Source organism: Marmota monax, unplaced genomic scaffold (genome assembly GCF_021218885.2).
Source record: "Marmota monax isolate L192 unplaced genomic scaffold, Marmota_monax_Labrador192_F-V1.1 WCK01_AAM20220418_F8-fsc00036, whole genome shotgun sequence".
Lineage (NCBI taxonomy): Eukaryota > Metazoa > Chordata > Mammalia > Rodentia > Sciuridae > Marmota > Marmota monax.
This window is the reverse complement of record NW_026694491.1, coordinates 10,371,063-10,397,856: the sequence shown is the minus strand read 5'-3', so window position 1 is coordinate 10,397,856 and position 26,794 is coordinate 10,371,063. Positions and strand designations below refer to the sequence as shown.

The 26,794-nt window shown below is 36.8% G+C and overlaps 1 long non-coding RNA gene across 1 annotated transcript in view; it reads right to left on the bottom strand.

Moving 5' to 3' along the window:
* The window catches only part of LOC124075674 (uncharacterized), a 109,833-nt gene extending 83,293 nt beyond the window's left edge, over window positions 1-26,540 (bottom strand). Inside the window, exons 1-3 of the long non-coding RNA XR_009224482.1 lie at window positions 26,476-26,540; window positions 20,069-20,143; window positions 18,490-18,552 (exon numbers count right to left, since the gene is read on the bottom strand). This is a non-coding gene — a long non-coding RNA (uncharacterized LOC124075674). The remainder of the gene's footprint in view (window positions 1-18,489; window positions 18,553-20,068; window positions 20,144-26,475) is intronic.
* Between the last annotated feature and the right edge of the window lie 254 nt (window positions 26,541-26,794).

The following is a 26,794-nucleotide window of genomic DNA, read 5'->3' as shown; positions in this document are numbered from 1 at the left end:
CCAATTTGTTGTTATATTCACAAAGCCTTCAGTGGTGCCTGGGCCTTAGTAGGAACTCAATAAATACTTGTGGAATGTTAAAGAATTAACAAATAAAAGTTCTCATTGTTGATGAAGTGCTCCTTTAACTGCCTGCCTTGCCACAAACCAGCCTTGTCCTGACCACTGGTCTCTGTTCTCTCTGAATCCTTGCCCTGTGTGTCCTAAGGGTTTCCTCAAGTATTTCTCAACTTTCAAGTTCTCAGCCTGGGTTTGGCTCACAGACGCTGACCAGACCAGCAATCTTTATGCCTGTCTTAGAATCAGGCTGTTTACTAAAGTGACTTCAGGACTTCACTACTTATACTCCTAAATTCAAGAGCTACAGTGACGGAAGACCATTAAAAAAACAAAAGAAAGTAGAATTTGGGAGCAAGAGTTACTAAATGTAATAGCTAGTTCCAAGATGAGTCTCCTGGTATCCAAGCCCTTGTGAAATCTCCTCTCCTTGAACATGGGCTGGACTTAGTGCTCACTTCTAACACATTGAATGGGGGTAAAAGTTAAAAGATGTCACATCCAAATTTAGTTATAAAAGACTACTGCTTCTCTCTACCCCACCCTGCCCCTTGGATCACCTGCTCTCAGGCAAGCAACCATCATATGGAGTAGCCCCATGGTGAGCCCTGTCAGGCACAAGACAGAAGCTTCTAGTCATGAGAAGCTGAGATGTGCCAACAATCTCCTGTGCCAGCCGGAAATAGTTTCTTCAAGCCAAAACAATCCTTGAAAGGACTGCAGACCTGACCACAGTCTCCTAAGAGACTGAACCAGACTCACTCAGTTACAGAAGCCTCGGTTTCTGATGCACAGAAACTATGAGATACTGACTGTTGGTTGTTTTAAGCCACCAGATTCGAGGGTTATTTGTTACATAGCAAAACATAATTAATATGCTAAACTAGAGGTTAGCAGCTCCTATCTTAAAGGGCCAGATAGTAAATATTCTGAGATTTTTCTGGCCATATGTATCTATTGCACTCTCCGATTCTGCCATTGTAGCTCAAAAACAACAAGAGACAATATGCAAATGAGTAGATATGGCTACGTCCCTATAAAACTTTATTTATGAAAACAGTTCAGCCAGCTTGCAGGCTATCATATGCCAACACTCGCTCAAAACCATTGCATTTTTCAGTCTTTGTAGTTTCTAATGTGTTGTTGTCCTGCAACTCTTCCATCAAGAGGGAAATTGAGCCATTTCAGATAATAGCATGTCTTTTCCAGTGTGAAGAAAAGAGCCCTCCCACTAAGATTTAAAAAGTGAAGCTGGTACCTAGAAGAAAGGAAAGAAAGATGCAGGGAAAGGATCTTCCAAGGTCAAGAAGGAGAAGAAATCTACAGTTTTGAATACAAGAGAGTTTAAGAAGAGAACAAAGGGAAGCTGCGTGAGAAGGTCGGATTCCTGGTTTTGCACACCACAGGAAAACACTGTGCACAGACGGGGGAAAATGCTTCAGGTACAATCAGATAGGAACAGGAATCTCGACACAAAATGGCCCAAAACTCAGGGCATATATTTGTTAGAAGAGCCTCCCGTGGATTGGGCATAGCATGCAGAAGATGTTAATAGCTCTCACATGGAATGAGCCATGGCAGAGTGAAAGGAATCCACTTAGACAGCAGAGTCCAAGGCTGATTATGGATTGGGCCTCAATGACCATAGGCAATGGCAGGGTCTAGGTTAAGCCTCAAGGGACAGATTACATATTTACTTCTTTCTCCTCTCTAGAAAGGATCCTCTGTGACTCTTATTTTCCTTTTCCCCAAATCACCCCTCTCCCAGGGCAGACACAAAAGTTAGGTAGGACCAGCTATAATATCAACACATTTAGCAGAGGCCACCAAACAAAGATAAATGGAAACAGATCCATAACCAGAGGCTGCTCATAAATAAATCAACTTTCCCACATTTCCAGGAAGACACATGGGGCCCCTTCCACCCTGTTTGTCTGTGAACCATCTTTGAAAGAACAGAAGAAAGGACAGGAAATCTGGAAGAGCTACATTTTACCCAACAGTGACGGAGCAACCTCAACCTCCTTTGAAATAGGAAAGGATTGAAATACTTACACTTCATAAGTGTACAGTGCTTTCCCTGACAGCTAAAGGGATGGAGGCTCAGGGCAAAGTGTAGCTCAGTCACTGCATTTTGTTTTCTACTACAGCCCAAACAAATTGCTACAAATAGAGTGGCTTCAAACAACACAAATTTATTCTCGTACAATTCTGTAGGTCAGAAATCTCACAGGATCTTACTGGTCTAAAATCATCAGGGCTGCTTCTTTTCTCTCCAGAAAGGAAAAGATCTTAAGGGAGAATAATGTCCTTTTTTAACTTCTATAGAAGACTGGCATTCTTTGGTTCATGAGAATCTTTCTTAGCATGTTCCCCTGGAACCTCTTTCTCTCCCTATCTTGAAAGGGCTCACCCCTTCTGAGGATCAATGTGATTAGGTTGAGCCCACCACCTGCCAAAGAAGGTAGCCTATCCACAAGCTCGAGGCATGAGAACACAGACATCTTTGCAGAGAGATGGGGAGAACACTCCATCTACCATAGTCATAGAAAATAAATGCTTTATTTAAATTCAGTTGATGGTATGAATAAATGTGAGACCCTGATGATAGTAACCAGCATTTAAGTATAATTTATTTTCCACACATTTTGTAATTTATAAACCTTCCAAACACAACACATACTATAAGAGTAGCTAATTCCTTTCACAGAACTAACACTGAATTAAAAATTCAGAAAAAAAATGCATAGATTATGTCAATTTGAGGCAGCAACATCACCCAAGAAAAATCCAAGGGCTCCCACAGATGCATATCTAACTGAAAATACATTTCCATGTAGAATTCTGCCCAGACTATGAACCTTTTGCAACTGGTGATGGACAGATAAGACTTGCAGAGGAAGAAACTTAGATCTCCCTGGTTTGCTCCAATGAGAGCTTAATGAATCCATATGATCCAACATTAAATGAGGTAGTCTTTTAACTTCTTAAAGGCACCAATCATTTAAGTCATACAGAAGAGTTTATCAAATTATCACCATCAGCTTTAAATTATGGACACTCTAAATTAATAGTACCAATTATTACCATTAATAAGTATATATTACTTGAGCATTTTGTGCTAATTTCGTTAAGTTGGAGGGCTTGCTTTTTGTTTAGGGAGTTTCTGTTTTTTCAGATAAAGAATATTATCTAAATGGAAGCTATGAAAATTATCATTGTTATTCTTTTTTAGATGTTGATGGACCTTTACTTATATGTGGTGCTGAGGATAGAACCCAGTGCCTCACACATGCTAGGCAAGTGCTCCACTACTGAGCCACAACCTCAACCCATCGTTGTTATTCTTTTAAAGTCATCTGTTATTGTTAGAACTTTCAGAAAAGATGTTCAGATGTTTGATCATTGATTCAGAGAAAATGCACCCATGTTGAATATGACTGTCTTATCTTAAATAAGTTTTCAAATATCAGGTTTATCTGAAAGTAGCCAGGTCTGCAAAAACAATATTCCAGATACAGAGAAGGAAACAGTGCATCTGACACTGAGCATAGTTGGAAAATCTTCAATAGAAATGAAATGTTTGAGGTGCATATTGGTTGTGATTATCATTGATGTTATAAACATTGATACACTTATACTTTCCTGAGGTGCTGAGCTGCTGAAAATAAGTCCATTTTTATTAGAAAATCCTCCTCTTCAGGCAGTTGCATGAAGGCCTAAGCCTGATGTCTTTTTTGTTTGTTCAGTTTTTTCCTCCCACTCCCCCCAGTGTCTTTTTGAACACTAATGGAATTTCTTTCTGTCTTTTTCCAAAAAAAAAAAAAAAATCCTTTCTACACAATCCTCTACCTATTCTATAAAAACTTCCTCAAAAGGTGAGAAAAGATTAAAACATTATAGTCTTTTTAATTGTTGTCCACATTTCTGCAGATTCTCATCTTCTGTTGATCTGTCTACTCATCACTTGAAGACCTACAGAGAACAACACAATCAGGTAATTCAACAAAAACAAACTACATACAATGAGTGAGGTGGTGGTGTCCGGTGGACATTTAGTGTATATAAGACATTGTCAAGTAGCTGAACCAAATGTGGATATGATAAAAGAGAAAGTTCTAAAGAAATGCAAAATTGAACTTCACAGAAAATTCCAGAAAGGAGAGATGGCCCTACTGAACATTTAAAGGAAAAATTTAGTGCAAGTATGTAGCATTTTAAATTGAGCCATGAAGATTCAGGAGGTTAATGATTTAGGGAAAGAGTTTACCAGAGTCATCGGGATCAGCAGTAAGAATTCCTGATTTTGCAGAGAATAATAAACAACACACAGATGTTCTCAACCTTAACAAACTGAAATAAATCAACTGTGAATTAGACCACACAGAGTTAGAAAGAGCATAAAGTTTGAGGGTTCAAGGGGTCTAATCACCAAGGTCATTTACTGATTTGATAACCTTAGAGCAACTACTTTACCTCTCTCTAAACCTTAGTTTAATCTTCTGTAAACATGGAATGTGGTAAAAACAAATCAGGAGAACTGTTTATATTTGTAATCAAAAAGCATAGATCCTAGTGTATGGCTGAGTTTGAAATAAATGTTATTTTGCTATATTATTATTGTAAAGTTTCTTCATAGCAAAAAATACCACAGACCTCAGTACTTCCTTATAAGTAGATAAATTTTCTCTTTTAAGATTACTCTGCATCTAACTTCTAAATTCTCTTTCTAAAATTAACTCTGGGATCTGGAGACTAGAATAATAGAAACCTCACATGACATTTTTCCAGGAGCAAGCTACTGAAAAACTACTAAATATAGCAAATATAAAGAGAAGGGAAACGGAAAACTATGGAATATAGGAATATTGTGGCTATAAAATCATGAAGAAATCATGTGGCAAAAAATTCAAATGATAGAATTTCCTTAATTGCATTTATTTTAAAGAGAAATGTTTTGGAATACTGGGTTTTAAAAGATCTTCACATTTTGGCCCACTATTTCCTATTAAACTGGAACTTTACTATCAGTCCGCATACTAGAGATGTGTCATTATCTAAACAATCATTTCCATTTCAAAGAAATCCCAGTACTGTTTTTCTAACAGTTGAGCCATAACTGTGATGTTCCCATGGTTACCAAGAGTTCTAATTTCAGTTCCTCAATATGCGTTTTATCATGTTTGATTGTACAATACTTCAGAATAGTCTCCTCTTAGTTCCACATGTTCTTCTTTCTATTCTTTTTCTTCAATTTTCTCACACCCCATCCCTGTTGAAACTTCCCCTTTTGCTCTTTTTTTGGCTTAACTTTGTGTGCCCAACCTCTATGGTGATCATGTTTCGAGATAATCATTTCAGGGCAAGGAAAACAACGTTAAGGGGAAGGAAATGGGCCAAGATTAGAAGAATCGGCTCCTCATCCTTCTCCATGGCACTAGATTTAACCTCATAAATCCAAGGCCCTAGATTTTTTCCCCATGATGGCAAGGAAAAGAGCAAGAAATCTAGACTATGAGATCCTCAGATTCAGCGATTCCACTTTATATTAATTTGAATTTCTCTACTATAATGAATTCTGATGCTCATAGCTCTGGAGGTTGCTTTCTATAAACATTGAGGTCTTACCCCAGAGTCCACAGAATGGGATTCAGAGGAATTCATTAGGGGCCTGAAATTATGTGTCAAGATGGGGATATGAGTGCACTCGTGAGAGTGTCAACATGCAGCTGAGGCTTTTCACTTTAGTGGGAAGGAGGCCCATAGCCTTAATCAGATTCTCAGACATATCTGTATACCATAGATCGTTTAAGGAAATCATTTCTCTTGAGAAAAATCTGTGATTTAGGGAAGATCTCTGTGTTAGTCAGCTTTGTATGGCTGTGACCAAAATACCTGACAAGAACAACTTAGAGTAGTAAAAGTTTATTTTGGCTCACAGTTTCAGAGGTTTCAGTCCATATTCAGCCTACTCCATTGGCCCAGAGCAATAACATTTTATAAGTGTTGCAACATGAGGCCAAACATTATGGTAGAGAGAGTGCTGGGGCTGAGGTGGGGGACAGTTAAGCCCTTTCCTGGCACTCCATTAGACTTACTACCCCTAACTGGGTCCTACCTCCCAGTAGTCCATGCACTTGTCAATGAATTAATCCATCAAATGGACTGATGAGGTCAGAGCCCTTACAATCCAGTCATTATCTAAAAGCGCCACCTCACCTGTGAACAGTCCAGATTCAAACCATAGCAATCTCTGAAGGACCAAGTTGCTGATAAAAATAATTTACGTAGCATTTTAAAATTTGGAATGCATGTTTTGGAAAATCAATACAGAAATATGTAGTAGGACTCATAAAGATGTTCTTCCTCTTGGATCCAGCCATTGCAATGCAAGGAATGTTCCTGCAGGAAGCAAAAAATGTCAAAAAGTAGAGATGTTTGCTTCAATATTATAAATGATGGAGGAAAATTAGAACCCAGTATCAGAGACTGGATAAGCTAGTATTATGACATCAACACTTATGAAATGTTATAAGGCTATAACTACGGATACTCTGAGGAAAATATAAAAATGTGTATGATGAAATATTAAATTGCAAAGTAAATAGGAGTATGTGTGATGTAAGTAAAACCAGGAAAAAAATGTAAACATTTGAATAAAGAATTTGCAAAATAGTTGAACTAATGTGATTTTTGTTTTTTTTAAATCCTCCCCAATTTTAATATGCTATTACATGTTGAATTAAAAATAAAACAGATTTCTGTTAAACATGGGGAATTTAAACATATGTCTTCATCATTCCCTTACCACACTCCATTAAAATAATACTAGGGAGATGGAAAAAAAAGACATAAACCTACAAAGAATATGAGGAGAGAGAATAAAATGACAATATCAAAACTTTAGAATCTATAAAGCCAACAAGTGGGGATGATGAACTTACTAAAAAAGGGGAAAAATTAAACATACCAATAACGGAGTAGGATAAGGAATAAGTTTATCAACTGTAAAGATTGTTGGAAAGTGTGAAAATCGAAGACTTCTTTTACCTCTGGACGGGGAGGGAAGAATTGGGCTGAAACAGGTAGATACTTAAAAGCAACTTCTGAATCAGAAAGCAAAACCCAGTTGCACCCAGATCTAGCAATCCGAACTTGCTTGGGGACCTCCCTTTCACCACCCAAGAAAAATTACTTTTTTATAGAGATTGAAGCAGAGATTGGAGCATACATCATGAAAGTCAAATTAGAAGTGGCATACTGAAAATGAAACATTGAAATGATGGCTGACATACTGCATAGTAGGGCTCCATTTTCTGTACCAGCAACCAGTGAGGCCCTTTGGTAGGAAATCTTAGGAAAACCAACCTGTAAGAAAAAACTACAGACACTGATGGTTGTAGATCCTTCAGTGAAACATCCAATCCAATCATACCAGAATGAAGCTTACCAGAGTCCGCAGTCAGCCTTCTGGTGCATCAAAGTTGTGCATGAGAGAAGACCCAGAGAGCACAAATATTTGAGGAAACTTCTAACAAACAATAGCAACCACACCAAACAATCACTAAAAGAAACCAGGAGAGATGAGAAAGTAGAGACAGAAAAACCCTTCCCCAAATAAATTATTACCCCAGCAGAGATAAATAATTGCTTCTATGGAACGGAAGGCAAGATATTTTTTTTTTTTAATTTTTAATATTTATTTATTTTTTAGTTATCGGCAGACACAACATCTTTGTTTGTATGTGGTGCTGAGGATCGAACCCGGGCCGCTCGCATGCCAGGCGAGCGCGCTACCGCTTGAGCCACATCCCCAGCCCAAGATATTATTTTTAATAGACTATTAAGACAAGGAGCAGTTCTTGATATTAAAAATATGATACAAAAAAAAAGTTAAAGTGTGGTAGAAGGATTAGAGGGTAAGGAAGAGAGCAATCCAGAAAGTAAAATAAAAGATAAAGAATGAACCAGAACCACAGGCCAGAATGTCCAACATTTAAGCACCAACAGATGCTTCAGAAGAAAAGAACAAAGAAAACACTGGGCAAGTTTTGTCAAAGAAATAATCTAAGAAAATTTATAAGAACTGAGCTTGCACGATTCTCAATACAATGAAGACTGGTCAATCTACACCCAGACACAAAATCATGAGCTTCTGAAATACCAAGAGTGAAAAGGTCTTAGATCCTCCAAAATCAGAAAGAAAAATAGATTACACACATAAGCAGAGAATCAGACCCATGTCATGCTTTGGTGGTAGAGAAATGCTTTAAAAAATTCTAAGAGAAAATGACTTTCAATATTGAACCCCATGCCCGAATTATTCATCAAGAGTGAGAACAGACCAAGAATATTCCAGACATGAAAGATTCCAAGTAAATAAATAAATGTCATGTCATGTGCCCTTTCTCTGGAACTGATGGAGAAAGTAAACAAGAAAGAGGAACAAGGAGGCAGAAAGAAGGAAACAGAATCTCTAATTCAGGAGAGAGTTGAAGGGGTTTTCCATGATGGTGAGGGATATATACTACAATGGCCACTCTGCTGCACTAGACAGCACCAAACCCCATCCTTCCAAGAGGGAGACATCAATGCTTTTCAATGAGCTTGTAAGATAGTTTGATGTGTTTGGATACATTGGGAGAAGTTTTACAATTCTGGCAAAATGTTTGATGTTGAACTATGATAGGTACCCATGAAATTAAACAAAAGGGAGGAAATGATACAATGTTGCTCCATGAAAAACAAAATTTATATAGAAAGGAAAGTGAATCAGAGAACACTACCCAGTTCATCAGCGAATAAAGTCTATCTAGTTATAAAAATATATCCAACTTTGTTTTCTCCCTTCTTTTCTTAGATTTGCTTGTATTTTCCCCTAATAATGATATCAATGAATTCTTAATCTTTCTTTTAAATACTGAAGACATTTCAAAGTTACAAATGTAAATAAAATATAAATAGATTAAGAAGTAAATTAAGACTTTCTTTAAAAAAAAATAGTCGTAACCAAAAAATGACTTTACTGTTAAAAAAAAAAATTGAAACCTATGGTTCTATACCTAGTCAAATTAGCAATCAAATATAATGTAAAGTAAAAACATTTAAGATACAGAAAGATTCAGAATGTTTACTTTCCACATGTCCTCTCCTCAGGAACTTATTTAGGGATGCTTTCCAGGAAAAGAAGGGAGGAAACCAAGAAAGGGAAACTTCAAGCCAAGAAATGGGGGAACTCATGCCAGAAAAATAAGAATTATCAGTCACTAGATGAAATCGACAAAGAGTTCAAAGAAACAGTCAGAACAGATGAGCAAAGAAGCACTCAAGAAATAGAAGAACTTCTTAAATTTGATACTTCGGAATTTAAAATGTTTAAGTCCTCGATAAAGACGTGCAAACTAGAAAAAAAACGTATTAGAAACTCAAAAAATTTTTTTTAAAAGAGCAATTTAAGAATGAAAATCAGTGTATCATTTATGCTATGAACATTCGTTTAATATCATTAAAATACGAACATTTGCTTTGTTGATCCCTTCTTTAAACTGAATCTCTACTATTAGTTTTATCCATAGAGCTTTTGATAAGACTCAGACAGAAAACAGCTGATTGATTTGAGTAAGATTCATAAACTATGCAAAAACACATGAAATTGTCAATTTTTGAAATTTTCTGGTCTATAAAAGTGCCAATTTTTTAAAATATTTATATTTTAGTTTTAGGTGGACACAATATCTTTATTTTATTTTTATGTGGTACCCCAACCCCAACCCCAAAAGGCCAATTTTATATAGTTCATTCTAACACTTTAAAAAAAATAAGATTGAAATCTTGTCATGAAAATCAGAGACCCAAACAAGTCTTTTACTTGGTGGATAACAGAAAGGACACATAGGAGTAATGCATGAAATACTGGCAAGCAAATCCAGGATATTTCTGAAGAAGGAACTCTGATCTCCTCACAACATAAACCCAAACCTAAAGATTACTACTTGCTACCATTCCAAATGAGAGAAGGTTATACCAACCATCCTGTTAATGGCCCCATTTATTGACAACTTCAGCAAATATGAGTATCCATTGATTGAATGGTTTCTTGCATTTATAATGTCATAAATAGCTGCAAAACAAGACTACCCACTGTATCCACAGAATTATCCCTGTGCTGGAGAAACAGTGGATATTCAATATTAATTAATAGTGTATAAAATTGGTTCATGAGGTTTCAAACAAAAAATATGGATACATCAATTTATACACTGAAAACGGTGCAGTTAGAAACATCAATGGAATGCCTAGATAAGTAAATTATTAATAATAGATGTCTACTTGAGAATAATTTCCATACTTCTTAAATGCATAAGTGATATATATGATTAGTTGCCTACGATATGCACTCTGTGCGAGCTACTACAGAAAAATACATAGCTCAGTTTCTTTAGGCAAGCAACTTTAATCTAGCCGGTGAAAGATATATTATAAAGGTAGCATACTAGCCTACAAGTCATGTTCTAATAAAGTACTGAATGAATAAAATTGGCATTTAGTTAAGCATTATATATTGTGTTGAATTTATTCTCCATGAAAATCAAACAGGAAAGAAGTCAAGAAGCCCAGATTTCAGTCTCGACTGTGACATTTCCTAGTAAGAATGTAAATTACTTTATTTAACAGGGTTAAGTTTGTTTATTTTGCTGGATCACACACTTTTCAGTTCTCGAAAAATTTGAACTAATGGTCAACACCACACTAGGAAGTAATAGTGTCCTTTTCAGGGCTTGGAAGAGCTTTTGTGGAAAGATCTCAACAGATGTTAGCCTCAATTTGCATTTCAAGGGTTTTTAAAAAATGTTTTAAATATCATAGTACTTTAAACACTCCAAAAAGCCATGTACTAGATGTTAACACATTGGAAACCACCAACTTATATTTCCAGTTTGACTCATTTTTTAATGGGTCTCAGAATAAAGGCTTCTACAAGAGTATCCTGAGGTTACAAGGTAATCTGCTAAACAAATCTTGTTTATAGTTCATTTGCAAGGCTAATTATAATTTTTATACAATGTAAAAATACTAAAATAAATTAGATTTTAAGGATTATGTGAAATCAAAAGTGTCACAGTAGCTCTGATTCCATATTTTGTGTTAATCAAATGAAAACACACCGCTGATTTCATTTATTGCCTATGTAATGAGTAAATTAGTTCAGTTTGAATTCATCAAGTTATTATTACTAATAAAATATGCTCTACTTCTTTACAGTAGAGTAGCATTTAAGATTGTATTTGAAGGGAGTTATTTCTGCTAAAAAATTCATTAGAAAATATAATCTGAAAAATATTACACAAATCAAATAGTGTATGATTCTCAAAATTCTGCTGTACAACAAAAACCTAACTATCTTGTGTCCTGAGATGTTATAATATCACTTGTTATGCACACCAGATGTAAGGCAACTACCAGAATTTGCTTACTAGTTAAAAACTCTTTCTCTTCCCACTTGGTTTTGCACAACACCTGCAATTTAATCAGGATGTTTTTGGGTGTGCCTGCACTTCCCTGTCAACATTCAGTTTTGGGCAAATGCCAACCTGTAAGAGATTTTCATCTTGAGACTGTTTCCCGTCTTGCAACATCGGCTGTACTCTTGCCAAAAACATCAACCTGCTGAGGAAACATCCCCTTTTACTCACTCCCATCTGTTTCTTGATTCATTTAATCAACACTTAGCCCAAATGGGTCCACCTTTTAAGAGATGTTGTTAATACCCTTATCTATTTTTTTCTCTTCCTCTCTTTCTTATTTCTTTCTTTCTTTTGTTCTTTTGTTCGTTCATTCATTCTTTCTTTCTGCACTTATTTATTGTGGTGCTAGGGATTAAACCCAGAGCCTCTCACAGGCTAAGCAAGTGCCCAACTACTGAACTACATCCCCAATCCTTGATTTTTGTCTTCTGACAGAGGACTCAAAAGATTTATAGCTTCCAAAATATCCATCACACTAAGAGAACTTGGCTCTTTAGTTCTGCCCAGGAATATGAAAGCCATTTCTCTTCTTCCCCCACTAGAGTCTTTTTTAAAATGATGGTATTTTTTCAGCTCAATAGTTGCTCCTTGTTATATGTCATCAAGGAAAAGCAAACTGAAACAACAGTGAGATTCCAGTAGCAGTGAGAAGCGATGGTGAGACACTAGTGTACAAGCCACGAAACACCTCTTAGAATGGCCCAAATCCAGGACACTGACAGCAACAAATACTGATGAGGATGCAGAGCACAGGAGCTCTGGTGAGAATACAAAATGGTACACCCAGTATAGAAGATAAGTTGGCTGTTTCTTGTAAAACTAAAACTTCTTTCCATATGATCCAGCAATCACACTCCTTGGTATTTTCCCAAAGGAGTTGAAAATTCATGTTCACACAGGAACCTGCTTATAAGTGTTTGGCATCCATTCATAACTGCCAAAACTTGGATGTAATCAAGACATCCTTCAGCAGGTGATGGATCAATTCTGGCATATACAGATAATGGAATTTCATTCAGTGCTAAAAAGAAATGAACTATCTAGATGTGAATCAGATGAAGGAAACTAAAATGCATATTAATAAGTGGAAGAAGCCAATCTGAAAAGGTTATATACTGTATGCTTTCAATTTTATGACATTCTGGAAAAGGCAAAAGTATGAGAAGAGTTTTAAAAAATCAGTGGTTGCCAGAGTTAAGAAGGAGGAAGGAAGGAAAAGTCAGAACACAGAGAACTTTTATTATATTCTGTATAATAGCATAGTGGTACATTTGTATCATTATACATTAGTGTAAACCCATGCACAACAGGAAGAATGATCTGAGGGTGAAAGACAGACTTTGAGTGATTACACTGTGTCAATGTAGGCTCATCAATTCTAACAAATGTACCATCCTAGGGGGGTGGGATGTTGTATTGGCGAAAGCTGTGCACACAGAAGGTAAGGAGGAGTATATGGAAAATCACTGTAACTTCCTCTCATTTTCTTTTTGTGTGTGTGTGTGTGTGAATCTAAAACTGCTCTAAAAAATTAAGTCTCTAAAATCAAATATCAGCTTTTGTTATGGTTTGGATATAGAATATCCCTTGCAAAAAAAGACATGTGTTTAAGACTTGGTCCCCAGTGCAGCAACGTCCTAAAGGTGGGGTTTTGAGGGACTGATTGAATCACGAGGACTCTGACCTCATCTTGGATTAATCCACTAATAGTTGAATGGTCTACTAGGAGGTGGTAGAAACTAGGCCCAGTTGAAGGAAGTATCTCCTTTATGACTTGTCCCTGACCCCTTTCTCTCTCTGCTCCATGGCTGCCATGATTTGAACAGCTTTCTTCTAACATGCCCTTCTGCTATGAAGTTCTTCTTCACTTCAGACCCAAAGCAATAAAGTCAATTGACAATAGACTGAAACCATGAGCCCCAAATAAACTCTCCTCTTTTAAATTGTTCATGTCATGTATTTTGGTCATGGTGATAAAAAGCTGAGTGCCTACCTACCCACATGCTTTGTGCTTGTATATAGAGTGGACATTCCTCACTAAGGGTGATGATATCTGGAAGCCAATTTCCTAGTAAATGGATATTCTAGTTCTGATCACCAAGGAATGCCTCAATGTGTTAAAAGGATAAACTTAAACTGAAACCATCCTGTTGAAGACGGGAAAGTTTTCCTGAGAAAGAAGTTATGGGCAATAAAGTTATATTTATCTAGATTTGGGTCTATATTTGGCTAAAAAGACATTTTCTCCATCACCATTCCACTTTACTAGCAGAGAAAACTGTGATTGCTCAAATTGCTCAAAGATGTTACATGTTTATACTTTTTTGAAAATCTTAAGATCAAGAGGAAAAATGCACCTAATAGGAACCGTCTGCTGGAGTCGTAAACAGGCCTAGTTCAGATAAGATGTTATTGAATCTGGTGAATAATTTATACTTGGATATTTTAGAGACTACAAATACTAAAAAGCTACTACATTCAATGATTTTTTTATAATATTGAGAATAAGATGTTATAAGTTGAAAACAAAATCCAATATCTGTTTTCCTAGCATGCATAGATTATTCACTGGTTACAAATTAAAAGAAAGTTTATCTTCAAATATCTAAAAAAAAGTAATAATAATGAATAAGGTAAGTCATAAGACTAAAGAATAAGTTGAAAACTCTTTCGTGTGGCCTCCGTTACACTTTTCATACTTACAAACTGCTCCCCTAGTTCTTTCTGTACAAATCTCTCTGGACCTATTTTTGCTCCTCAACATAGCTGGTTTCCTGCCTGCTTACAAAATTTCTACCTGCCATTCCTTTTTCTGGAATGCTCTTCCCTAATTCTTCCCAATACTTAACCACAGTAATGAGGAATTTTTAAAATAAATTAATTTATTTTAAATGATACCTAAAATATAAAAATCATACATATTTATGGAGAAGTACCATGTACTGTTTTGATACATGCTTATGTCATGCAATGTGTAAATCAGAACAAACATCAGTCCCCTTTAACATTCATCATTTTTTTAAGGTAAAGACATTCAAAACCCTTTCTCCTAGCTTTTTGAAGTATTCAGTGTATAATTATGCCCTGTAGTCACTGTATTGTGCAAGAGCACACCAGAGCTTCTTACTCCTCTGTAACTATAACTTAATACTCATCAATCAGTCTCTCCCCACACTTCTCTCCCCACCACTCTTCCCAGCCTCTGATAACAATCAAATACTCTAGACTTCTATGAGGTGAAATATATAAATATATATATATATATATATATATTTTTTTTTTTCCACATAAAATGAGATCATAAGAGTAAGAACTTTGTAAAAGCAGAGACTATAGAGCCTGAATCCTGGGACACAGTGAATTAACACATGTAAATGACTAGAAGGTAATTAAAGGCTTAATTATTGTACATCACTGTTGTTCTGGTTGTCATGGTTAGCCAGCTATTGGACAGTAAATCCCCACAAAGAAGTCTCCGCTGAACATTGAATGCAGAGTTTCTCCTGCCACACTTCCTTTTCCAACCTGTCAATCTCTGTCACATCACATTTCCAGTTTCCTTCTTGCAAATGAGGTTTGTGTCAGAAGCAGCATTTTATAGAAAGTCTAAATTCCTAGGGACTAGCTTATTTTTAATACTAAGAAATATTTTCTCTGGTTTTCACAGGTAAAAAAAAAACATATATACATATATAAAATATATGTGTGTGTATATATATATATATATATACACATATGTGTGTGTGTATATATATATATATATATATATATATATATATATAGCCTGTCACAGTGGTGTTGACAAAAAGCCTACTTATTTTTAAGTGAATAGAATGACAGCGTAAGTGGCACGCTGGCGCTGTGGTTTCTTGTTGTGGGAAAAGGGGCCGGAATAAGGAAACACATGATTATATGTAATGTGCTGTCTTTCTTCAGGCAAGTCAATGGAATACTATCTCCTGGAGACAGTGGCTAGGAACATAATGAGACTTTTCATATTTTGAAATCTAAGATAATGACATCGAGTAAATTAAATTTGTGTGAGAAGGAAAGGTTGAGAAAGAAGAGTCTTAGGAATCATATTCCAGCCACCTCTCAGAGACTACAATTTTTTGGATTCCTTCAAGAAAATTATAAAATTTTTACTTTATGAAAACCATTGCCCAAAAATAAGGTAGTGGCTGAAAACCTAAATACATTCCAGAGATTTTAGATAAACTCTTGCACAATCGTTGTAGTGAATCATTACAGTGTTTAGCTTCTAACTTTTGAATATTTTCCTTCCTGGAGACAAATCCAGAAGCAATGGATTTTGGTGCTCATCTAAGGAAGAAAGTCCTGGGGTAGAACTGATGGTTGCTCTGACAAACCCATCCCCAATATAAGCACCATGACATTCTGTTATTCCTTCCACCCATCCCTTTCTCAGGTCATTATTTTCCTCCTCTTCATCTTTAGATCAAATGAGGGGAAAAAAGGGAACATCGCAGTGCAAAGTGGATTTAAGTCAGGATATTTTACAACATAAATTCTTTCCTCTTCTTCCCACACTTAAATCTCCAGTCTGAGTTCACCCTTTTAGAGAGGTTGAGTCCAGATCTCTGGATTTCTCAATGATCGTTCCGCCAAATGCTTTTCCAGTACTTCTCACCATCATAGCTCCAGTCATCACAGGCAACCCAGCCTTCTCATTTCACAATCATTTCTTTTACAAACAAGAAAGCTAAAGCCAAGAGAGAGAGAGTGAACCACTTATCGGGTTTATTCCAAATAAGAAGATGATATCAAAACTTATGACCAATAAATTTCTTGACTCACAGATGAAGTGAGAGACAAGTTGCTTCATTTGGTGCTGGAAATAACTCCTTCTTCTCAAGTTTGCCTGTATAGGGCTCCCGGGATACAGAAGCCTCACTCTTGCATAACCATGTGGAGTGGGAGAAAGGGAAAGTCATGTCCTCTGATGGTGGGTGGATGGCAATTTAGAGGGAGAGGATGGGTGGAGTGGGTGGAAGGCTAACCGTGGAAGGATGCTGCATGGATTGTAAAGAAACAGTGGATCCTTGGGCCAACAGGTCTGAGTCAGCCCCAGGAAATAGATCATCCTCTTCAACTTTGTCTTTGCAAAGGGAAGGTTTTTTTTACTCACTGTGTCTAACACCCTACTCTAGGGGCATTGAATACATTTTCTCATTTAATTCTCACCACCATCCTAGAATAAAAGCATCACTACCTTTATTTTAGGATTGATGCTAATAAAGATTGAAGAGATTAATTAACTGGCCCAATTAATTAACTAGCTACTACATGGATAAGCCAAGCTGTCAAGCTAGACCCTCCTGATACTAAAGCCTTAAGCAAAGATAACCAAGCTTCCCATAGGGGAGAAAATTTCTATGGAAAAAAATTGAAGGCCTGTATATACAACTGACTTCATCACTGTGAGCTCCTTGAAAACACAGATTTTTGTTGGTGGTGCAGTGGTTTTCATATCCAAGTTGTCAAAGGATAAAAAATCCTGGTATGCATATCCAATAAATGTGTTTTACTTCTGTATAATGTTCATATTAGCAAGGGGCTGGTTGTAGCTAATAAAAGTAGCAACAGGAGCTGATAGACAAGTGGCAACAGAAAGATCTCTGTCCCTACCATCACTTAAATGTCTCCAAAGGATCAGGGGCAAAGTTAATTGTGTAAGACAGCTTTGACAGGCAGAAATACTCACCAGTATACTCACCAGTATGACTAGAAGACAGTTTTGAGATTAGTCTGTGTTGAAAGAGAAGTCCGAAAAGAAGTCTTATCAAAGAACCAAGGGTCAGCATCCTCTGTCCTACTTTTACCATTAACCATGTGGCCTGTAAGCTATGTTAACTATCTGCTTCTATAACAAAATACCCTAGATAATTGACTTAAAAAGAGAAAAGATTTATTTTGATTCATGGTTTTGGAGGCCTCAATTTATGACCAGTTAGCTCCATTATTTCGGCCCTGTGGCAAGAATGCATGGTGGAGGAGGAGAGATAAGAAAGAGAGAAAGAGAAACAGAGAGATATAGAGACAGAGAGAGGGACTGGTGTCCCACAATTCCCTTCAAGAGCATGCATGCATAGAGCCTGAAATCTCCCACTAGCACCCCACACACACACTTTAAGTTTATACCACCTTCCAATAGTGCCATGCTGAGGACAAAGCTTTTAACATATAGGCCTTTGGGGGACATTTCAGATCCAAACTATAACAGAAGGTAGCAGGTGTGTGTTGTGCTATTATTGGCCTCATACTATTGTGTATATATTTTGGTCCTTTTTCAATGCTTCTCATTCCTGCTATTACTATGTTCTTCAAAATGCAACATGCATCTCTAAATCATGAGAAAGTTAATTCAGAAGCTTAAAAATAAATACATTGAAACCCCTTAATCTCCCTTTAATCAATTTATATGCTGCAATAAATGATATCCACCATAAATTATTCAATAAGTTCTTTATAGACTATCCTCACAGAGATTTGAGAAATTAAATCATGCACATAATCTACTGTATTTTATTTTCTAAGAATAGACTACAGGAGAAGAAATCACTATCGATACTATGACCTTTTCAAACTTTCTCTGAAAATGATAATACTTCTACTTATTTAACTGTCAAAAAGTATTTGCTATGTACCAAACCCTACACTAACATTTGCTATCTACCAAAAAATATTTGTTATAATACCAAGCTCTGCTAAATGATTTTGAGGATTCAGGGGAATATAAGAAAAAGGCTTTGCAACTGTATTCAAAATCTAGGTGGAGAAGGAAAACAACACACGTCAAGACAAGCAGGATAAGAACAGCATGTGCAAACTTCAGGTGAGTAACTAGGGCTGCAAAAGAGGAGACAAGAAGAGAAAGCCAACACACCTTTACCTCCAGTGACCAGGGAAGCTTTCATGAAGAGACATGATCTAAAACTTGAAGGATTGGCTGAGAGGAAAAAAATATAAAAATTATTTTATTAATTGCTCTTACATTACACAGTGTGGTGTTTCTCCCTGACTCCTGATACTCTTCTTAAATCTCTTCTTCCATTTAGTTACTCTCCCAAAACTAGAAGTCATCTATGATACCTCCCTCTCCCTCACTCCCCTGCATCCAATGCATCAAGTCCTTTTGACTTCCCTTGCAAATGAATCTCCAATGCAACCATTTTTCTCTGTTTCCACTGCTAACTCCCTAGCCACAAGACCTCTGCATTAACCTCTATCTCATAAGGCTGCTCTTGCTTCTCTCCAAGCTTTTCCTTTTCAGCAGCCAATGCAATCTTCCATTAAACACAAATAGGCTTCTGTCCTGGCTGAGATCACTCAGTGACTCGTCCTAGCCCTTGAAATAACATAGATTGCCTTTAACAGTCTCCTCAAGGCTCTGCAAATTTCTGGTCCTCATTGGCTTCTACAGCTTCATACTCAACCATTCTCTCCTGGAAACAAACAGCAACCTATCTGGACTCTGTAGCTGCACAAATAACCAAGTATTCCCTGCCTAAAGTTCTCCCCCCTCAACATTTTCTTGGATGGCTTCTATCTAACTATTATCTTAAACATCTTAAACATCCTTGCAGAAGAAAAGGCTTTGCATAACCAATTACCAACCCTCCCACCACCATTCCTGATAATCTCTCTCAAAATGCCCTGTACTTTACAGTTATATATGTAGGGTTTTACTTAAAGACTATTTTTCCCTTCAATAGATGAATGGATAAAAAAAAATGTGGCATATGTATACACAATGGAATATTACTCAGCAATAAAAGAGAATAAAATCATGGCATTTGCAGGTAAATGGATGGCATTAGAGAAGATAATGCTAAGTGAAATTAGCCAATCCCAAAAACCCAAATGCCAAATATTTTCTCTGATATAAGGAGGTTGATTCCTAGTGAGGTAGGGAAGGGGAGCATGTGAGGAATAGATGAATTCTAGATAGGAAAGAGGGGTTGGAAGGGAAGGCAGGGGGTAATTAATGATGGCGGAATGTGATGATCATTATTATCTAAAGTACAGGTATGAAGACACGAATTGGTGTGAATATACAGAGATATGAAAAATTGTTCTCTATATGTGTAATAAGAATTGTAATACATTCCACTGTCATATATAATAAATAAATAAATAAATAAGACTATTTTCCATTAGTCTCTAGTCTGAACCATAGCAGGAATGATGTATATTTTATTTACTACATATCTCCACTATCTAGATCCCCTAATAAAAATTAAATGAAAAATTAAATTGCCCAATTTCAACAGCTAAATTCATTTTCATTTTTCTCAAGAGTACTGTTTCACAGTTTATTGTTAAGTGTCAAAACAAGTATCTAACTTAAAATGTTCTACAAGTTTTTTCAACATCCTGTACATCTTCTCATTGGTCAATGCTACAAGCCCCCTCCCTTTCTCCCAAATATGAATAATTAAAAAAATAAAATAAAAGTCTCATACTGCTGGGGTGGAAGTGTAGCTCAGTGGTAGAATATCTGCTCAGCATACACAAGACCCTGGATTTGATCCCCAGCACTATAAAAAAAAAAGAAAAAAAAATTCCGTGTTTCATACAACCCCAAAAGCACTTTATTTCACACTTTAGTTTCTGAATGTCTTTTTAAAAAAATTGTTTCATTCTTTCTGGTTTTACTTCTAAACTTACTCCAAATATGCAAAGCTGAATCACAACTTCAGAAATATTTCCACCTTTAATTTTAACATCCAGAAGAAAGAAAGATAAACCTCCCAGAATCCTCAGAGGGAAAGAGAGAGAAAGGAAAACTCAGACTCCCAGAGATGAAGAGAATGAAGTAACAGAAGCTTGGAAATCAAACCCTCTCCCTAAACAGGTTTCCTATCCCCAGGACTTAAAATACACGCCCTTTCTTCCCCTGAACTCACTCTTCATATTTTATCAAAAATATTCATAGGTGCAATAGTTCCATGGAACAAAGGTACTAGAAAAACCATGCATCCTCTCTAAACATGTATCCCAAGATTGTCTTAAAAATTAAAATAGTGAACTGAGTGCTTATCAGTCAGCAACTTTTCTAAACGTTCTACCTATAGTAAAACACTCAGTTCTTTCCCCAGAAATCCTATGTAGTAGGAATTGTTTCTATCATTGTTCTAAGGAAAGTAGGCTCACAGAAGCTAAATAACTTGTTTAGCCTCACAGAGCTATTAAGCAATAGAGTCATTTTTCAGAGATAAAAATGTTACATATCCGCTCTTGCATCATTCTGCCCTTGTAACTTACACCAGGTATTTACAAGAAGACTTATCAGATAACCTCAGCAGATAGATTCGTTCAATCCTGTGCTGGAGTTAGGAGCTTCAAGAATGAGTAATTATTCTTTCCCTCCTAGAGCTTAAAATTCAATAAAGAGACAAAATAATGGATCGTATAAGAGACTCACCACAGGAGTCTCTGTGAACATCTTCTCAGGGAAAGTCACATCTGATCTGGGTAATGACAAGTCCATGGTCTCACAAGTAATGTGGAGCCCTGACCATACACCCTTAACTCTGAGTGATCACCTTTAAAATTACACACAGTAAATTTTAAACCCCAACTTTAGAAACCAACAGAACAAAAAGAATGAGTGAAGAAGTAATGTAGTAATTAATTATCACTTGTCCTTTGGGATCTGTTGCAAAACCCCCAGCGGATGCCCAAGTGGTTGATAGTACCAAACTATCTCTGTCTCTGTCTTTCTGTCTCTCTGTCTTTCTCTCTCCATATATATCTTTTTCTAATACATATGTTCCTATGATAAAGTTTAATTTCTAAATTAGGCACAATAAGAAATTAATAAGAATAACTAATAATAAAATAGAAAAAATATAACTACACTGTAATAATATGTATGTGGATGTGCTCTCTTTCTTACTCTCAAAACATCTTTTTGGAACACAGTTGGCTGAAACTGTGAAGGCAAAACTGTAGATAAGGGAGGTTTTATGGTTTGGATATTAGCTGTCCCTCAGAAGTTCCTGTATCAGTGCAGGAGTTAAAATGATCAGGCTATGAAATCTATAGAATAAATTATGGATTAATCCGTTTAATGGATTAATAATTTGAATGGATTGCTGGGTTGTGAGCACGACTGGAAGAAATGGGTCACTGGGAGGTGTACCTTGAGGTCTAATATTTTGTCTCGGGCTCTTTCCACTCTCTGCTTCTCACCTGCCACGAGCTTTGAAGATTTTCCCTGCCATGCCCTTCTGCTGTGATGTTCTGCCTTACCTCAGGCCCAGAGCAATGAAGTCAGCCAGCCATGGACTGAACCTCTGAAATCGTGAGCTCGGAATAAACTTTTCCTTCTTCTAGTTGTTCTGGTCAGAAATATACATAAGTCACAGCAATGAAAACCTTGAGTAATACAGGGGACTACTATAGTGAAAGGGTTGTCATGTGGGAGAGCAGTAGAAAGAAGGCTGAAGCTTAAAGCCTAGAGTTGGGGCCTGCCAGGGCAAGGAGTGTATTTGCTCCACGGAATCTCAAAATGTCTTAGACTGGAATCACAAGGCACCTCTCAAGGCAGCTTTAAAAAAAAAAACCTGTCTGGAGTTTTTAAGTGTCCTCCATTCTGTAGTACCAGAAGAATTCCCCCCACAACTCTGGGCAAAAGATAGGAAGCTTACTGCCAAGAAGAACAGAACCTCCGGGGTTCTTAACTCAAACTCCAGGCATAGCTAAAGGTAGGGGCAAGGTACCAAAAAGAGATGGAAGATGTGAAAATCTATGCACTGGATGGTGAGGTTCTCAAGCCCCTTTCCTAAACCTGGAATTACACCTCTAGGCAGCAAACTATAAAATTCTTCTCTGAGAAAGTAGAATGGTCCAAGAGAAGAAAACTATAGATGTTGACATTTGGAGTCTCACAAGGAGAAACTTGAGTTGCAACCCACTGCCTGCTGGTAGCTGGTCTGTACCGCCCAGACACATAAAGCTTCACTGAGTTTTTCAGGGCCACACTCTTAACCATGCTGGACAGGCAGGAATCTCCACACATCCTCTCACATGAAAGACATATCAAAACATGGCGGTTGGCGGGCGGGGGGGGGGGGCAGGGAAGCAGGAGGATGGAGAGGACATAAGAAATAGAGATCTAGGCAGCAATCAGTAAGAAAATTTCAAGAAAAAATAAACTTGAAGATGCTATATTTATAAAACAAAACTGAGAGACTAAAAAAATTTTTTTAATTTATATCTTAAACACAAAGATTATGTTGTATTATCCTTTATATAAATTTGAATACCTTGAATATCCTTTGATACTTTTTTGAAAAGGAAAAAGTATAACTAGATTGAAATCATAAGCTTTATTGCTAGTAAAAGATATTCATTTTCTTATACTTCAATAACACTTTTGATAGATGAAGAACAAGAACAAACAGAGCTCACAGTTCTATGAAAAATGAACAGTCAGAAAATCAAAAGTTCTTAAAATTAAAATGACAGCAGGATAAGTCAACAGAAAGGTTTTAAGATAAAAATCAAGAATGCTCCCAGCAAATAGAAGAACAAGATAAACAACTGGGAAATGGAAAAGAAAGAAAATAAGCCAATCAACCCAAAATATTTTTTTTCCTTTCTTAAATTTTTTTTTTGTTCTAATTAGTTATACATGACAGTAGAATGCATTTTGACACATGATGCATAAGTGGAGTATAACTTCTCATTCTGGTTGTACATGATGTAGAGTTACAAAGATCATGTAATTATATATGCACATAGGGTAATAATGTCCTATTCATTCTCTTATTATTTCTGCTTTCATACTCTCTTCCCTCCATTCACTCCCCTCTGTCTAGTCCAAAGTACCTCTATTCTTCCCTAGCCTTCTCCCTTCCTTATTGTGAATTAGCATCTGTATATCAGAGAAAACATTCAATTTTTGGTTTTTTGAAATTGGCTTATTTAGCTTAGCATGATATTCTCCAGTTTCATCCATTTACCAGCAAATGCCATAATTTCATTCTTCCTTAAGACTGAGTAATATTCCATTGTGTATATATACCACAGTTTCTTTATCCATTCACCTGTTGAAGGGCACCTCAGTTGGTTCAATAGTTTACCTATTGTAAATTGAGCTGCTATAAACATTGATGTGGCTGCATCACTGTAGTATGTTAATTTTAAGTCCTTTGGGTATAAACCAAGGAGTAGCAACCCAAAATATTTAACATATGACTGATATGAGTCCTCAAAATAAAGAATAGAGCCTCAGCTACCATCTTATCTCTTTTCTTTCCTTTTTTAATCAAGACGCCTTAAAAGAGCTGTATACATCTGCTATTTACAACCCTTCCCTTACCTCTCTTAACCCACTCCCATCTAATTTTCACCACTATCACTCCACTAAAACTGTTTTTATCAAGATAATTGTGTGGGAAGCCATCTGTGAACTGTGTGTGAACTAAAGCAATGTTGAAACCATTAGGCAGGAAAGCCTGGTATCAGGAACTCCCATTAGCAATGCTGCTGGTTTGAGAATGTCTGGTTCATGTAGCATCCTGCCTAGTTCCATCTTAAGTTCAGCACAGCATCAGAGATGGGGTGACCTGCGGGAACCACACAGCCTCTCAGAGATGGGTGTGGCTTGCCAAAATGCCAATCAACTTGTTTACTCAAGACCCCTGCCTCACTGAGAAGTAAGCACTGAACCAAGACCCCACCCGCTGACACCGTATCCCTGCCTTTGATGTACTCCCCCTTAAATAAAGAATCGGAGCCTTTTTTGAGTTGTTCAGTTCCAGCTTTTATTAGGACTAGAAGACCCATCAGAAGCTTCCCTTTCCATATCTAATTTCTGGTTCTGTCTTTATTTCTTACTGATTGTTTCAGACGTTTTATTTCCTAGGCAGCTCACACTTCCTGAGCAGGAACTGACCCTGTCATGGTGCTGGTTACCTTGAAAATCAGCCATAAGAAGTTCATTTCCATCTGTATATGGGCTAAAAATGGGAGTTCATAACTCACTTGAAGCAAAGTGTGAAAGATGATATATCAAGAACTATGTAATGTTTTGAACAACCAACAATAAAAAAAATATAAAATAAAAAAAAAAATAAATAAATAAATAAATAAATAAATAACTTTTAAAAAGAAAAAAAAAAAAAAAAAAAGAAGTTCATTTCCCATCCTTCATCATACATTATCAGTATCACTGGACAAAGTACATCATTCCCTCCTCCTTAGAAATCTTTCTTTTCTTGGCTTATGGAACTCCAGGTATGCTTGCTTTCGCTCCTACCTACCTGGCCTTTCCTCTCAGCCTCTTATGTTGTCTCCTAGTCATCTCTACATATGGACAGTGTCTCCAGGTGCTCCTTAGGTCTCTACTCTTTATAAGCCACCTTCATCCCCCCTCCTTAGGCCATCTCATCTAGTTCTGTGGGCATATGAACCACCTGGGCTGTTGACTTCCACATCTACATGGCCAGAGCACATGTCCCACCACCCAACATGAAGACTTAAGTGTCAAACTGCCAATTTCCATCTAAATTTAAATGTGTGATGGACAGCTCATGCTTCCAATGCCCAATTCCCAACTTGCCCTTATCTTTCCCCTTCCTCCCAACCAAAATAAAAATCTGTTCCTTCTGGACTGCTCCCTCTTCAATTTTTAGCAACTTCTTTTTTCAAGCTCGAGTCAAAACCTTGATGCTCTCCTTGATTGTCTTTTGTCTTTCCCCCTAGATGTGGTCTGTGCACAAATCATGACACCTCTATCTTCAAGACACAAAAAAGGACTCCACCACCATGTACAGCCTTACTGGCACTAACTGATATGAACCAACATTACCTCTCTGTGTTTTCTTATAACAGCCCCCTAAGTGGTACCCTCCTTCTATCTTTGTCCTCCTTCAGGCCATTTTCAACACCCCATCAAGACATAAGTCAAACCACATTTACCCTCTGTTCAAAACCCTGCAGACTCCCTTGCTACCCATGAGGTCTTGTCGTGATCTGATTCTCAGTTGCCTTCAGCTTCACCCTCTCAGCTCCCCCATCTGTACCCTTTACTATCGTCACACTTGTTTGTTCACTGTTCCTTCGGTACATGTGGATTTTGAACTCCCTTTTTTTGTGGTGCTGGGGATCACACTCAGGGCTTCTTGCATGCTAGTCAAGCACTTTACCACTGAGCTATATCCCCAGCCTGTGACCTTTTTTATTTTTCCTTAGCATTTTTCACTACTTAACATACTTTTATATATCTGTCTATGTATCTCTACCAATAAAATGTACACATTCCAAAAAGTTAGTATTTTTTGTCTTTGTATCTACTGTTGTATCCCCAGAGCCTGGAAGCCTACATCAATATAATGAAAATGTTTAATGATAAATCAAACAACCAAGAAAATAGAAAGGAAACGATTATCAAGGAACTAATTCAAGAAAATGTCTTAGAACTTAAGGATCTGAATTTACAATTGACACCTGATGTCCTACTGATAAATAATACCGGCACCAAGACTTAATGTTATGACATGTGAAGTGTTGGAAATTTTTTTAAAGACACTAAAAAAACATAACATGCAAAGAACTAAGGATTAAATTGCTATGAACTTGTTAGAAACAATGCAATACAGGAGGAAATCACAGTACCTTTAAATTTCAAAATAAGAAAAATGATTGATAGGTGATAGATGTAGAGCTGATAGACTAACAAAAATACTGGAAATATCTGGGAGGTGAATCTGGTTGCTCCTAAGGAATATCACACTTTGCCATGAGAGGCAGAGCAAGAACACCTTGCAGTATTATTTCCATGATTAACATATTTTAAATTATAATTAAGTTAAAACTAGAATGACTGAAATCTTTTTACACAAAGAAAAAGAGTTCTGACCTCTCAGAAGAGATGGCAGCCTCTGGAGCAGCCAGCTATGTAGAAGGTAAGCATGTCAACAGGAATGGTTGGAAATAACTCTGGGGAAGTAGGATGGTGGATTTTAATCTATGCTAATGACTTTGGACTTGATGCAATAGGACTTGAGGTGTTGGCAAAGAGTTCAAAGTAGCAGAGAGATGTGGTCATGTTTTGTAGAAATAGTATTCTGGCTACACTGCAGAGAACACATTAAATAGAGGAAAACTTGGCATAGGGGCAGAGAGTCCCTTTAGGAAACTGTTAGAAAAGTCAAATATAAAGATAGGTCTAAATAAAG